Source organism: Triticum urartu, chromosome 2 (genome assembly GCF_003073215.2).
Source record: "Triticum urartu cultivar G1812 chromosome 2, Tu2.1, whole genome shotgun sequence".
Classification (NCBI taxonomy): domain Eukaryota; kingdom Viridiplantae; phylum Streptophyta; class Magnoliopsida; order Poales; family Poaceae; genus Triticum; species Triticum urartu.
The window spans coordinates 247,175,422-247,192,687 of record NC_053023.1 but is presented as its reverse complement, the minus strand read 5'-3'; the positions used below and the strand labels follow the sequence as shown (position 1 = coordinate 247,192,687).

General features: G+C 46.8%; 1 pseudogene; it reads right to left on the bottom strand.

Annotated features, from left to right (window-relative positions):
- Positions 1 to 15,668: 15,668 nt before the first annotated feature.
- LOC125541457 lies at positions 15,669 to 16,354 on the bottom strand (annotated as a pseudogene).
- Positions 16,355 to 17,266: the final 912 nt, after the last annotated feature.

Here is a 17,266-nt window from a genome sequence, read left to right as displayed (position 1 = left end):
CAACAAAGAGACCCAAGAAGCGCGCTCGTGCACTCAATGACAGAGAGCTTCTTGTGGCTCTTCACCAAAAGCAAGATAGGCATCACGACTGGCTCAAGAGGCAGATGAGAAGCATCATGCAAGACGTCAATCGCATCAGAAATATGGCAACCAAGAATGCATTTGTCACACACGAGACCTGTCGCCGCACTTGGAAGGGCCTCACCATGATGTGCCCTGAAGCTGAACTGCATGAGGATGGCTTCACTGAGCACTTCAAATTTGACTCCACGCCTCCAAGAAGAGCGGTGATGCGCAGCACACCATCACTTGAAGAGTCAGAGTTCTCTTCTTCTGTTGCCACCGTGTCTGCCCGGATTATTGAAGAAGAAGACGACGCGACATCATCTCCACCTGCTTCAACGCGCGTCGAATCTGCACCAAGCTCGTCTGCACCACCGCCAAACAACTCCACCGACCCTGCTGCGCCTGGGAACGCGTAGAAACCTCTATGTCTTCAAACCTTTTTGGTCATCACTGACAAAAGGGGGAGAAGCATATGATGGTTATAGTCTTAAAGCGGGTCACTTTGGGCGGGTGCCACTATATTTTGCTACATTTTGCTTCGTGCTTGCAACTCCCGTTTTTGCTACATTTGCTTCTTTGAGTTGTAACACTTAGCCTTGATGGCCGTCTGCTACCTGCTTGTCACTCCGTTATGCGAAGATAAATTCCGCATGTGCGACGATAAATTCCGCACTCATCTCTTACTGCAGACGTCCATTTTCCATTATGCATGACATTATCTTCATATACTTTCACATGCATAGTGGATTGTCATCATAAGTTGAAGTGGATCTCCACAAGTACAACCTGCCATGTGCATTTGCATCCAAAAGGCAAATTACTTATATGCACATCTTCAGGGGGAGCCCTTGCAACTTATGAAGACAAAATCCTTTACTATTTCACAAATTATGTTCCCCGTTGAAAACTTCAACTAGTTTGTCATCAATCACCAAAAAGGGGGAGATTGTAAGTGCATCTAGTGCCACCCCTAGTTGGTTTTGGAGTATTGACGACAAACCTAGTTGAGGGACTAATGTGTTTGTGAGAATTGCAGGAAAACACAGGTAGAAGTCCCTCATTGATTCGGTTTTACTACCAGAGATGACCCCTAAAAATGTACGAAGACATTGAAGACAATGGTGGTTTATGAAGATATTCATATTGAAGACAATGACATGAGAAGACTCCCTATGAAGCTTTTGGAACTCGAAGACCTAGATCCTTCGTAGTTTTATTTCATTCATGTTGTGTCATAGGAACCACCGTACTGTTAAGTGGGGTCGAAGAGAACCAGTCAGAATGACTGAAGTGATGCCTAATTCAAATCCTATGTCTTCGAGCGAAGCCTATGAGAGAAAATCTTGTCCAGACTCAGACAAGTCAGCTTTACTTGTAGCCCAAGTAAAGTTGCCGTGTGAGTTCGAAATCTGACCGTTGGTACACGTGTCAGTTCCTTAGTGACCCAGGGTCATTTCGAACAGATCAGGTCGGGTTGCCAAGTGGCTATAAATAGTCCACCCCCCACAACCTTAAACGGTTGGCTGCTCAGATTTCAGTGCACGGCTTTTGTCGTTTGAGAGCAACCCACCTCGAAGCCTTTGAAAGAAAAATTCCTAGTGAGGAGAAAAGCCCTAACCACCCAGAGCCAGAGTAAATTGGGCATCACTTAAGTCTTCGTGTCTGTGTGATTTGAAGACTTATTACACTTGAGGACTGTGCATCCTCCAGACGGTTAGGCGTCGCGTTCAGAGCATCCAAGAGAAATTGTGGATTGCCAGTGAACGAAGTCTGTGAAGGTTTGGGAGTCTACCTTGAAGACTTACCTGAGTGATTGGGCGAGGTCTATGTGACCTTAGCTCAAGGAGAAAACGGTGAGGACTGGGTGTCTTGGACTAAGTGTCCTTGACTGGGTGTCCGGGACTGTGTGTCCTTTGGTTTAATACCTAGCCGCTCCAACCAGACGTACAGTTGTCACAGCAACTGGAACTGGTCCAACAAATCATTGTCTTCAACGTGTCACTGGTTTCATCTTCACTTCCTTTCGCTTACAGTTATTCATTGTGAAGCCATTGCATGCTTGCTTTATCTTTTGTCTTCACAACATGAATGTATGATCTGTTTGGCTTCATAACTTCTTCCTACCTGATCCTTATTACACTGAAGCTGTTTGTCACTGCGCTTTCACTCTATTGAATACATGACCATGGCTGGACTAGTGTAATCTAACTTCCGCTGCATAGTAATAGGCATAATCTTCACTGTTTGTCTTCATAACTCTCACGTTTTGAAGACTTTCATAAAAATCGCCTATTCACCCCCCCCCTCTAGTCGATATAACGCACTTTCACTTACCCGATTTATCATCATCCGAACTTGGATCTTTAGTAGTATGAGAGTCACCATACATGGCAAGTACATCCATAAGCTTGCCCATATATATACACTTACGCTTTAGCCACCCTAGCTATTGCTTGAGGGGGTCAAAGTGATAGTTCTGCTCCAAGAGCAGCACAGCCTGATCCGTCCAAATATTGTCTGAAGAATGAATGCTGGTTGCCACCCAGCGAGCCCAATGATGAGCCGACTCGTCTTTTGACTGCACAAAGTACTCCAAATCAACAATTTTCAAAGGCTTCTTGCAAGTACCTGGAAAGTTCTTGATAAAGCTGTCGTTCAACACCGCCCAAGTATTGATGGAGTTAGGGGCAAACTCTTCAGCCATGTGCAAGCCAATCCTTCCAACATCATGGTGAAATATTTGGCACAAACTGCATTCTTGACATCTAAAATCTCCATGGCCAGCTCGTAACTTTCAATCCAAGACCCTAGAGGTGTCGTGGGTGGACACGATCACCTAAGGGGCCATGATCCCCTTGTGGTTCGGCAAGAAGAAAGATTACATTGCACAAAGAGTGGAGGCAATGAAGCAACACCACGGCGATGCCACATGTGGTTTTTACCCAGGTTTGGGCCATCGTGAGGCGTAAAACTCTACTCCTGCTTTGGTGGATTGAGTGGAAGAGCACAACGGCACACATCGCTCGAGCCCGGCAAGATTGTCTCGGGGGAAGAGTTGCTACGCGTGTACAATTCCAGAGGATCCGAATCCCTTCTCTACTTTGCCATGGCCCTCCTTTTATGGCTCAAGGGGTGACCACAGTGCCAAAACAATCATTATCTAGTGATTAGATAGAGAATAGTGCTATCATACCTAACTTTGGTAGTTAGGACAAAGGGCATTAAATGCACTTCTAGGTGTCATGCTGAGGATGTAGCCCGGCAAGCCTGTTGTGCCGCTTAATTATCTTCTGCTTATCTGCTTCACACGCCTCTGGACGGGTGTCACGTGAAGGAAATCTGTCTCCAAAAAGGGCTGCCACATGCTTAGTGGAAGCCACATAATAACTTGGGGCTCAACATCGCATTGATAAGTGATTTGTGTCACTACGAGGTGGAGCGGTGGAGCGGTGGTGCCTTGGCGGGAGATTCTCCCTTGGTGGTCCCAACAAGCCTCCCCGTCCATCCCCCCAGCAAGGAAGGCTTTCCCAACGTAGTGCTCTCCTATCTTATTATTCTTGGTCTTCTTGATCCGCCCCTTGATCTCACAAAGAGCGGTTCTTCTGGTTTAGCCTTGCCTTGGATGTTGGTGTTGTATATTGGGTGCGATCGTGCATGTGTATAAGTCTGGGCAACAAACGTGATTGTTCGTTGCACCGACAGGAGCCCCCCCGTCTGGCTCATACATGTCGCCAGGCATCGTTGAGGTAGGCCCTAACAGATACACAGGAAAATGCTTCGGCCCACTCGTAGTGGGATCAATGTCTTCCTTGATACTTTCCTTGCTTCTTCATTAACCTGTACCAGAATCAGTTTCCAGTTTTCCCATTCATTGTGCGAGACGACGTGGGGTGGTTTAAGCCAGGAACCACGGGCTACCGACGCCCCACATTCCCGGGGTGGTAACTGCCATCTTACCCATCCCACCACCTTTGTCGTTTCCACCACGTAGTCAGCATGCATTGAGCAGGGTTGGTGGCGGGCGCGCAGGGCGCGGGTATGAGTGCCATGGAAGAAAACCAAGCACCGTGGATTGGCGTAGGAGGGCGGACGCTGATTCCAAGCATCGTCAGTGACACATATGGAATGGATTGGTGGAGTGGGGCGGTTGTATCCTAGGTGGTGAGGAGCTAGCCCCCGGCCATGCTCTCCTATAACAGGAGGCGTGGGTGAGGTGCTCATCCCCACACACATCTCCTTCTTCTCATCGCATCCCTATTCCAGTACGGTGAGGGGAAGAGGAAGTGGTAATACTCCAGTAGCGGCGACGAGGGCTTCTACTCGACAACGCCTCCCTCCCCCTGCTGGGGACGCAGGGGCAAAGTCCAGCGTATGAGGTGGCACGGTGGGACGAGGGTGTGGCCATCGTGGCGCTCGGGGCCCAGGAAGGCATGGTAGTGCTCTAATCGCTCCTCCTCCAGCCACCCTGGCCCTGACTGAAGGCCACGTCGGTGACCAGCCATTGTAGTTCATCGTCATGCTGCGCGGGCCTCTGCGCAGCCGCCTTCAACTCCCCACCCCTTTCACAAGGGTGATGGAGGAAGAATAGACACCGGGATTTAGGTTAGAATTGTGGGGCTGTTGTAACGGAAGCATGCGGGCGGACGTGGAGTTCCCCGCACCTCATGCCATGCTTCTCCGGTGTGGCTAGAAAACCTTCGCTCATGCCCATAGCTTGGCAGTGGGGCAGGTTCTCCATTGCAAGCTAATTGACACCAACTTGCTCTCCATCAAGGTCTTCAGTCGTTCGGGTGCTTGCTTAGGGTGCTGCACGAAAAGCTCGACCGACAACGAAATCTCCTCCTCGAGCGACAGCAACGAAGAGGACAGTGAAGGCGATGACGACGTCGCCGAGCGGTAGGACAACGAATCTGACTCTGGCTGAGCGCCGGGCGCACCATCACCGTCAGCAAAGGGCCAGCGACTGATATGTCTCCAACATATCTATAATTTTTGCCTGTTCCATGCTGTTATATTATCATTATTGGATGTTTTACAATCATTTTATGGCAACTTTATATCATTTTTGGGACTAACCTATTGACATAGTGCCCAGTGCCAGTTGCTGGTTTTTTGCTTGTTTTTTTACATCACCAAAAATCAATACCCAACGGAGTTCAAACGCAGCAAAACTTTTTGGAGATTTTTTGGACGAGAAGACATCGAGTGGGTCAAAGAAGTGCCAGGTGGGTTGTGCCCACCTCGGTGGCCTCCCGCACTGCCTCTTCGCCCTATAAATTGCCAAATATTCCAAAACCCCCGAAGATAACCCTAGATCGAAAGTTCCGCCGCCGCAAGCCACTTTAGCCACGAAAAACCAATCAGGAGCCCGTTCTGGCACCTTGCCAGAGGGGGAGATCATCATCGGAGGCCATCATCATGATCCCTTTGGCCACCATGATGAGGAGGGAGTAGTCCACCCTCGGGGCTGAGGGTTTCTACCAGTAGCTATGTGTTTCATCTCTCTCTCTCTCTCTCGTGTTCTTGATGGCACGATCTTGATGTATTGCGGGCTTTGTTAATATAGTTGGATCATATGGTGTTTTCCCCTCTCTATATTGTTGTGATGAATTGAGTTTTCCCTTTGAGATTTCATTTTATTGGATTTAATATTTTTATTGATTTCAGAGCACTTGATATGTGTCTTGCATATGAATACCCGTGGTGACAATGGGGTATTTTTTGATTCACTTGATATATGTTTTGGCACACAACTCGTGGATTCCCGAGGTGACATTGGGGTAATCTATGCATAGGGGTTGATGCACGTTGTCGTCTTTGTTTCTCCGATAGAAATCTTGGGCACTCTTTGAGATTCTGTGTGTTGGATCGAGTATTCTAAATCTAAATTTGCTTTGGTGTTATTTTAATATGAACTCTTGATAGATCGATCGGAAAGAATAGCTACAAACAATTTCTTCTTATGTTCTCCGCTAGATAAGAACTTTGGCGTGATTCCTCGTTGCTCGTCGAGGGATGGTTATATGATCCAATTATATTAGCATTGTTGACAGATTGCACTACCAAAAATACGGACCCTAGGCATCAATTTCAAGCATTGCAATACCATTTGTGCTCAATTTCTTTACTTGCTACCTTGCTGTTTTTAATGTTATTATTACAAAAACTAATATCTACTGCCATTACTACACTTTTATTACCATCTCTTCGCCAAGCTAGTGCACCTATACAAATTACCCTTGTATTTGGTGTGTTGGGGACAGAAGAGACTCTTTGTTATTTGGTTGTAGGGTTGTTTAAGATAGACTATCTTCATCCTATGCCTCCCACGGATTGATAAACCTTAGGTCATCCACTTGAGCAAAAATTGCTACTGTCCTAAAAAACTCTGCGCTTGGAGGCCCAACTCGTGTTTACAAGAATAAAGTTGTGTAGTAGACATCAAGCTCTTTTCTGGCGCTGTTGCCGGGGAGGTGAGTGCTTGAAGGTATATCTTTAGATCTTGCAATTGAATCTTTTAGTTTCTTGTTTTATCACTAGTTTGGTTTGTAGGGGGATGTGCTGCAAGGCGATTAAGTTGGGTAACGCCAGGGTTTTCCCAGTCACGACGTTGTAAAACGACGGCCAGTGAATTGTAATACGACTCACTATAGGGCGAATTCAATAAAATGTTTGGCATAAATGATGAGGATGATTGCAATGTTGCTAGTATGAATTCTTTGAATATCCATGATGCTAACGGTCACTACTAGGGAAAAAAGGCTAGCAGCAGCGCGGGTCTTTAGGCTATCAGCAACGCGGACAGCCGCGCTACAAATAAGGCGCTACAGCTAACTGTTACTAGTAGCGTGGGCTAAACCCGCGCTACTACTAAATGATTAGTAGTAGCGCGGGTGCACACGCGCTACTACTAAGCTAACACCCACACTACTACTAACCTAACTACTAGTAGCGCTCACTTTTAACCCACGCTACTACTAACAATTTAGGAATTAAAAAAAATAAAAGTTAGATGTGGTATTCATGAAAGGTAATACGTCCATTGCAAAGCAAACCAACGTCACAGAACCATCTCAGGATTCCATTTAACATCAGACACACAACCATCATCGAAGTACCTCCCCTAGTGGTCCACCACCAACCTAAACAAATCACTTCTCTAGATGTATCTACCAAGGCTTAGAGTTCAGATGCCAATGTACCCGAATCCTCCTTCCCCCGGACGATGGCGTCGAGGACCTCCACCTCGAAGACCTCCGGTGTCAAAATCACCTGGACGTTCATCTGTTCGACGTGGCCACCGTGCTTCACAGCAAAGTCCGCCTCTAAGTGGTTGAAGAGCACAACGCCCACCGGGCCACGCTAGTCAGCGTCGATCACCGCTGCACCCACGTCGGGAAAGTGAAAACTTGTTAGTACGCAAATTGCATCAGTTAAACTAAATAGTATATTACAATTCACAAGACCCATTAAGTTAAGATTCCTTATCATCTAGCAATTTAAAGGGGCTCATGCCGAATATATATGATTAATTCCTCACTTCTTATTCAAACTAAATATATAGATTTGGCAAATGCAGAGAAAAACATAAAGTCCAAAAGAAACACAGAAATGCATATGTGAACTAAATTACTTTGTGTGTTAGCAGATTTCTTGTTGGGTTATTCAATATATATAGTACCACATCAAGCAGGGTGATGTGTTTACTTCGCGCCGCAATGTTTGGCACCAAGTTCAGTCTTGGAAGACAAATACAATACATGGCTGGGCTGGACAAGGCAAAGAAAAATACAGAAATTTGTAGTTAATAAATCATTAGCATTAATCAGTGCCTTCTGTCGCGGGGGTCATGTGTCAACTGATTTCAAGTATGTTCTTGCAAGCTACAAAGATGTTAAGAATTACTTCCAATCTGGTTTTTGCAAGCCACAAAGTTGTTCAGAATTACTACTTATCTAGTAGTACAAATGTTGAAAACAGATTATGAACTAGTCCAGACTCTACATACACGTATGTGATGAGCATTGAAGCATTCACTCTCCCAGGCTGTTTAGGATCATCAACCTAGTGGATGTCGTCCGGTAATAGAGGAAGTGCATCCTATATAAGGCACCCAACAAAAAGCAAAGTGACGGCTACTGTTTTTTCAGGCAGGGTGTACAAATTTAACAAAAATGAATGTGCACTAGCACTATAGAGTCTGGTATATCCAGTTGCTAGGGCAAGTACAAAGGTCTAAGACGATATGCTACTAAATGATTGATTTTGCTATTGCTCATGGACATAGACATGAGCAAGCACATGGCAGGGCCAAACCTATGCAAAGCATCAATTGTTTTCAGCTCCATGGCAACATGTCTAGTGGAAATCAAGATACTACCCACTTGCACAACTGAATCTACCATGCACATGCGGGAGGCTACAACTTCCTCAAAAAACAAGTAAAGAAGAGCATCATGGTTTCCTCAGCCAAATACATTGACCCACTCGCCATCTACCTTCCCTTCGCTGGCCGGAGCCATCGGCTCCGTCCTGGCAGCCTCCGTCGCCGGGGTCATAGAGAATAGAATGGTCCATGGCTCTGCATGAACATCGAACATATCTCTGATAGAATTACATATGAAGAAAGCATCACTCCTGACAATTTCATCAATAAAAGGGAAGTTAGCTAACTTATAGGGAAACAAAACATCAAGATTCTAACTGAACAAAAGGAAACCTAGTCCAACTGCGCATTTTTTTAGAACAGGAGGATGACCCCCGTACAACGGCGCATAGGCCTAGTGGAATTTTATTCAAGGACCAGAAAAGAGCATCTTTCAGTTTACTACAATATGTAATTTAAATAGCACAAAGCAAACAACTATAAAATGACAAGTGAACTATGATCCAATGTTGTGCAGAATATTAATATGAAGGTGGATTTTTTCATATTCGAGTTTTTCTTAATAGTAACTTAAAAATAAATGAATATATGCATAAGGTGGATTTTCACATGCAACCTGTGGTAGTTTCAGTTTGTGTCGGCTTCAATTGTCACTCCAAACCTCTATTTCTCTTGTGGGCAACTCAAAATTGTTTACAATCCGTTATCTGCAAAAAATAAAATGGACTGATCTGAGTTAAAATAAACACATTACATGAATAGGCCAGACATAAACCTCTATATGCTATGCCGAATTAAGATAAAATAAACACATTGCATGAACTGAGTTAAAATGGACTGAACTGAGTTAAATCAGCCATTTTCATTTATAAGTGATCTATATGCTATGGCAAGCAACAGCTCATTACATGAACAGGATGACAAGGCATGCCGCGCAATGATCTGTTCATCGCAGAGCATAGAACCATTCACAGGGCAGCCATTCAACAGCAGATATATAGAGATTGATCCATCATCCAACACATTGATCCGCTACGAAATTACCACACGACAGTATGATGATATTCACATGAACACAACAACAGGCCTGTCATACACACACATACTACTTAATGATTCATTCAATAATAGTTCATGAACTAGTAATAATTCCCAATAATAGTCAGTAGCTAGAGGAAGGACACCACAAATAGGTGGAATCCCAGCGAACCTAATGATTCATTCAACTCAACTCTACTTTGAACAAAGTTGGCCTCATTTAAATAAGAAGAATTGGAGAAGCGGACTTTCAGATCTACAGTACATACATTAGGCCAAAATTAAGGTCCAATTTAACTACAGGATGACATGTATAATAATTATAGTAGTAATTCACCACTGAGATAGATGAGAAGATGAATTGATATGGGATTGTGAGACTCGACAGTGACGGGTACAGTATCAAATTTGTCCTTCCTTTGCAAGAGAGGAAGAGAAATTAGATTGGGGATCAGAAGAAGGTGGGTACGGCCGGTGGATCTGTTCATTGTTGTGGAGGAAGGAGGGCTTGTAGGCTCTTGGGGTAGTCCTCTCCTGCCTCACCTCACCTCGCCTGCTGCCTCACGCAACAAGTCAGCAATGCTGCTGTGTGTGTGCGTATGCGTCTGTTCAAACCAAAGCTAGCTGCGCATGAGTGAGGGAAGGGAAGGAAAAAAGGAAAGGGAAAGGGAAGTAGATCAAGATAGTACCTTGGCGGCCATGGCGTCGTCGGCCGAATGGAGCGTAAGCAGACGGACAAATGGAGGTCCTGTCCAGGCGCGCGAGCTCGCGATTGGGGAGATGCGGCCAACGCCATGGAGGTGGAGCTCCAGGTCCTAGCCGTCGGCCATGGATGTGGATCTCCAGGTCCAAGCCCCTGGCGGATCTCGGACTGAGAGCCACCGCCTGACCTATTCTCTTCTCATCGTCTTCTAGTGAGGGGAGGGGCTAGGGTGGCGGTGGCGGTGGTCGTGCGGAGGCTTGGCCGGCCGGCTGCAGCGCTCGGGGCTGCACACACTCGTGTATTGGGAGAGGAGAGGAGGTGGAAGAAGGCCGGCGGTGGAGGGGATTCGGATCGAGGTTTGGGTGGAACTTTTTTTTGATAAACGTGGGCAGGTGGATGGTGGAGTGGTTGGTGGGGTGGGAGCAGATGCAGGTGGTAGCGTGGAGTTTATAACCCGCGCTACTACTATCGACTTAGTAGTACTGTGGGTTTATAACCCGCGCTACTACTACTGGTCCCGGGAGGCACAATGGAAATCACTTAGTAGTAGCGAGGGGTAAAAACCCACGCTACTACTATCGGGTTATTAGTACCACGGTTTTCTCAAGCTCGCTACTGCTAATTAGCAGTAGCGTTTGTTTTTAAACCGTGCTACTGCTAAGATTCTATGTATAAGGTTTCCCCTAGTAGTGTATGCAAAGCCATAAACTTGGGGGTGCTATATTTGATGAAGATGATATTTTTAGTCCCCCAATGTGGCACCTCGGCTCAGAGCAACCGGTTTACCATGCATTGCCAGCCCAGAGACCATGTCTTCTGGCAACACACAACATCTTGGTATAGAAAACAACCGCTTTATTGATGCTAGCGGATCAAAGTTTACATTACAACAGGTAGCGAGGCCAAGCAGCACGCACGGGGCGGCTGAAAATATGTACATTATTTACTGAACATAAAGGCCTCGATCATAACAACTACGCGGCAGCGGAACAACGTCGTAGCGGAAGGTCCATAGCATAGGGACACCAATGTGGACACGATCTAGACTCGGACAGCACTCCTCTCCAACAAGGCTTTTCCTGAAATCTGGCATGACACGTCAGGTCAGTACATTGAATGTACTTGCAAGCTCACAACAGACATAAACATAATGACAAACAATATCATGTTATTTAACCAATTCTTAATAATGCAACATTATATCCAACATGCTGTGATCATATCCTTGTGAGGAAAAATTCCTCTTACCAACGGTGATCACTTCTTGGATCACCACCATACCAACCTCAACATCTTAACCAGGAATATCTCGTGATCCTTCTGGCGATCAAAACCACGACCCATACATGGCCTAAAACAATGATCCTTCCGGCGATCACAACCACGACCCATCCTAGGTCTAAAACAATGATCTGTCCGGCGATCACAACCACGACCCATACTAGGTCTAAAACAATGATCCTTCCGGCGATCACAACCACGACCAACACTTGATCCTGTCCAACCCAATGGCCTTCCCGCCATCATCAATAGTGCAGAGTTCATAACTTAGTGTGCAAATTTTATTAAATGTTGACCCATGGTGTCACCTACTTTCGAGTGTGCCCGTAACCGTGGACTCGGCTATCGATAGATTAATACACTCTGCAGAGGTAGCACACTGTACCCACACCACGGAACCCATGGACTCGTACTCCCATTCGGGTGGACCAATGACATTCCTATGAAATCACTCCATTGCCATGACACTCTCTCGGCAACTCAGACCCACTCCCAACTGGGCAAGTCCTGGGTGGCCCCGTGTCTACCAAAGACACAACGACCACCGTCGTGGCCAAACGTCCCTCATGGGGACCGATACCAAAAATATTAACAACGACACACAAGGTTATGTCTGCTTACGGGCCAGGGTACCGCATGCCCATAACCTTCCCTTGTTGGAGGCACCGAGCAGAGGCATGACAACGGACCGAATAAAGGCCTTCCCATACAAGCAAATGCGGTTGCACTGGGAAAAAGATGATTCAGTGGCACCATGACCCGGTCAACGATATATTCGAGTTGTATTATTATCAGGTTCAACTTAAATTGAAAATAATCGGTGTCATAGTATGCCATGAAGTGCAACAATAACATATGCATCACATAATACCGGAAAAGACTGAGTCAACTATATCCATACTAAGCATAACCAACAACAACTCTTGACACTCCTCTAGTCAAGATTAAACCTCACACTAAACAAAATCTTTTCTAACAAGTTTTATCATTATTATCATGCAAGAAAATAACTTCAATTAATTACTTATATCCATAACCATATTATTTCTACCATAGCAAAAATAAGTTCTAGTCTCTTTATCAACTTAGTTGGCTCTAAACTTTCTGTAACACAAGCATATTAACTTGGACTAGCACTTAACAGAATATGAATAACACAATAATGATCTATATGCATGGATTAAATCATTCATTCAAGTAGGAAAATCACAAATATTGCAATGGCACCATGAAAATGTTGATGTGGCTTGCCTTAGTGCAGATGAGGTTCACAAGCCTCGTGGTGACCCTCAAGACAAGCCTCACTGATCTGAAAACAAATACAAACACACAAAAAAATCATCAAGAACCCTTCTGAAATTCACCAGAAAATCTAGGCAGCAGGGAAAAATCCCATTTTTGGTGAGCTGCTAGATTTCTTTGCAAAGAACACAATGCAAAAAAGAATCAATTCATTTGGACTTATGGTTGAGAAGTTATAGCTGTTTGAAGCTCCCATAAATGAAATTTGAATTTAAATAAAACAGACTGGAGGGGAGGTGACGTCAAAGGCGTAAAGCCTCGGGGCGCCACCACTCATACCGCTTCGCGCGCGTAGTGAGTGGCTGACTAGCGGGGCCCGCTAGTCAGATGAGGGGAGAGGGGAAACGAGAAAGGGGGTGGTGCGGCTCCGCCGGAGCAAACGCCGGTGACGAGGGCTCCCTGGCCAAAATGAGAGGAAGGGATCTAGAGAGGAGACTGAGGCGCACCTGCCCGTACCTGTAGAGTAGCTAGGGGTGGTCGGACGGCGTCGGGATCTTCCTCTCTAGTGGAGACAGGAAGCAGAGCTCGCCGGAGACGAAGACGAGGGCGAGAGGAAGTGACTCTAGGGGTTCCAACCGGGCGGAACGGCACCACCGCAGAGTGGCAGAGGCCCTGGAAGGGTTGCCCAGGCCTGGGAGGGGCCGGAGCTACGGGAACGACCCGAGGGGATCGCCGACGAGCTCGATCTCGGGGACGGCGGCCCGCGGCCTGCCCGGCCATGCTACAGTCTTCTACTAGGTTGTGGAGTGTTTGAGAGTGGTGGATGATGCTCGAGGAGGCTGGGGGAGTGCTCTATTTATAGCCGAGCATCGAGGGGGGTTCGGGCTCCACCGGTGGACACCTGGACACGGCGCCCGTCGACGAGCGGCGTCACTAAGAGAGGGAGAAGGAGACGGAGCTCACGCGGGGAGTGTGGGCGAACAGGGACGAGCACAGGGGTACTGGGGTGACGATGAGCACAGTATGCACCGCACTGTTTCGTTGGCCGGACCGTGCCCGTGCTCGCTGCCGCGAGCTTCGGCGTTGGCGAGTGCCAGGGGAGAGTTAATGGGGCTAAGACGAAGATGGTGGCGAGGTTTGGCATGCTTAGGCAGGCGGGGAATTCGCTATAAGAAATATGTCAACTTGTGACCACCACTATTGGTCACTGAATGGTCACAAATTTTCATTTGTGACCTTTTTGTGACCAAAAACATAAGGTCAAAAGCTGGCCGTCATAAACTGACTATAGCGACATTTCTTCTGGAATGGTCGAAGACGTTTATGACCAAAATACGTCTATTGTGGCGTTTTGGTCACTAGCAACCTCCCCAGGCCACTTAGGCATCCAGCGTGGCAATCTGACGTGGCACAAGATTCAGCCCGGTCCAATTCGATTTTCTACATGGGCCTAGCCCAACAATTCAGCCTTTTTAATGTATTTTTTTCCTGTGCTTTTATTAGCTACATGGGTCTGGCCCAACAATTCAGCCTTATTGATTTCTTTATGTGGCCCTTTTAACAGCATATTTTCTTTTTGATCATGTATTTTTCTGGGCCATTTCTTTGCTGGGCCTCTCATGTTTTTCCCTCAAAAATAATTGTCCAATATAACTTGGGCCTAGCCCAGTTCCGAAAAAATTGATCCAATACAAAAGAAGTTATTATGCCATTGACATTACAACACATCACACCACAAGCTATCTTGGGCAACGTGCAATGTTATTATGTTACAACCATTCATTCCAGCAATACATATCTAAGATATCTTTACATCCCAGGAACAGTAACTGCCAAACAAAACTATTCTACAACAAAGAAAATTAAAACAAAAATTTAGATGCTAAGACATAACAGAAGTTCCTATTGTCCTCCTCCTTCCAACATTTGAAAACCTCATTCACCTGCAGTAGATCAATCATGAGTGAGAAACTATATAGCAGAAAAAATGTTTAAATGATGCAAAAATAACAATCATTACACATGGTATTCGGGTACAAATTCATTAGTCATTCCACATGGTATGGCAGGTACAGATTCATCAGCCATTAGAGTAGATAATAACATCACTAGCAACAATTAATACGGCTTGGATCAAGTCTCAAGCATAATAGAGTACAGATTAGTCTAGTTTATACTCCTCTTTTAGAGGTACAGACTATAGCTAATGGGAGCCGATGTCCAGGAGTATTTGCAAATGATACAACATCATGGAGTGGGATAACATGTTTAGCAGTACAGGTTATATAGTAAGCAAGCAAGCAATTTGGCAAGCTATGTTGCAAGATAATTGTTGTGTCGCTAACAATCACCATGTAAGAATGCTTTGTTGTACTAATACATGCACATCAAGCGAGAGTGGTGTTCTATTCTTACCACATAGGCACAAGTGAGATGATGCCCGATTCGCCCTGCTTCTCCACAAGACTCGACCAGGAGCACAAGAAAGTAGGCTGGTAACAAAATAACAAGCCACACATAAAACTGTTATGCCCTGGACAACTACAGAGAAGAAAGCAAAAGTAACCAGAATAGTAGAGGTGTGGTGATCAAGTATATAAACACTCCTAGGAGCTAATTATATAAGGGCATTGCTCATAATGAAGAGCAAAGTATTTTTATGGGGAGGAAAAGCTCCCAGCTTCACCACCCCCAGGATATGCATTCAAACAAGAATTTATTAGTGAAGAACAAAAAGAGCGGCTCCCCTGTTTTTTGCTGGAACTACAGTAGCCTAGCTTAGCTTCAAACAAGAATAATGAATTTGTAATACATGTATGTCTACCATAACCAAGCAAGCAGATTCAGTAGCTACTTAAACAGTTTAATAGTTGGACTCTGGAGACAATTCTTAGTGCTTCAAATCATTCAGTTATTTGAATTAATAGTACAGAAATGAATTGAAGATCTCAATGACAGTAGTAATTGGAGGGATAAATCAACACTTGTTCTAAGGACAATAAGATGATTGGTGCCAGGCAGTGTGGGGTCTCATCAGTCACCAAGCTGAACATGAGTGTTTAAATTTGCCAACTAGGACTAACAAAAGTGCCAAACAGAGCTTTTCAGGCTACAACAGCAACATATTAAACTATCATGGACCTACCTAACTCTCAAAGCACTAATCCATCCCCAATTAGTTCAGATAAAAAAATCCCACATGGCTAAATGGGCATGCCCCTCTCTGTAATTCTGCAGATAAACCTTGGGGGGCTCAATGTACTCCTGAAAGCCTAGCGTGGCCATCGCCCAGAGTAGGTCGTCGATGTTGATGGTCTTGCACTTCTCCCTCTGGCACTTGTCACTCACCCTACAATACAGACAAGACAAAACAGCGACAGGTCAGCACCAGACCACACTTGATTCGGGGAGGCAAAACGGAGCGGCAGCGGTCAACAGAGGCACTCACTCGCTGGCGATGAAGCAATGAACTCCGAGATGCACTCCCGCACGGTCTCCTTGGCGTCCTTGGCGATCTTGCCGTTGGCCAGGATGGCCTTCTTCATGATGTTGCTGATGTTGGCGATGGGCAGGAACCTGTCCTGCTCCCTGACGCCGCTGAAGCCGCCGCCCGGCGGGCTCGCCGGCGCGACCGACATCCGGCCGCCCTCCTGCAGCACACCAGCAACCCCGCCAGATCCATCAGCGCACCGGCGCACCAAACCCTAGACCCCGACTTCCGGAAGCGCAGGGAGAGAGGTGAGGGGAGAGGGAGGCGTACCTTATATAGACGGCCGTGTAGAGGGAGGGAGGGAAGGTGGTGGAGGGGAATGGAGGTGCGGTGAGGGCGGCGAGCGACGTCCCCGTGCTCCGCGAGCCTCCGCGGCGCCTTTCTGGCCACCGGAGGAGCTGAGGGCTGAATCCACTGCGGTTGGCTCGCTTGCCCAAGCCCCGTTGGTGGAGAGCACCTGCTCGATCCAGATCGAGGTCCTGATTGGCGTGTGGTTGCCTGCGAATCTTGGGGGCGGCTCTGGGCATGGGCTCGATCTTGGGTCGGCCTCAACCTCGTCTACGGCGAGGGTCGTCGATGGTGGCAATGGCGGTGGGGTTGGGGGCGGCGGCAGATCGAGATCTGAGGGAAGGAGAAGGGGGTGGGGTTGGGGGCGTGGGCGCGGGGCGTGGGTGGGAGGGAGAAGGGGGCAGCGGCGGCTGGAGTGGGAGTGGAGTTTGGGCAGGACGAGCGCGGCGAGTGAGGCATCAGGGACGGCGTGGGGTCGGCGGGCGGAGGAAGAGCGGCGCGGGCAGCGGAGTGTGGTGGCGTGCGGGCGTGGGCGGCGGGATCTGAATCGGGGGCGGGAGGTAGGTAGCGGCTGCGAGTGGATCTGAATCGGGGGATAGAGGGGAGAGGAGTGGAGTTATGGTTTGGGTTGGCCTGCTGAGAGGTGAGCGAGAGACGTTGGATTCGCCTAGTGTGGACGGTTCAGATCACATAGAGTGTGGTGATCCGTGAGAAGTGTTCTGATTGGTTCGAGAATCTGTGATTTAAAATAATTTCCAAGTACTAAAGATAG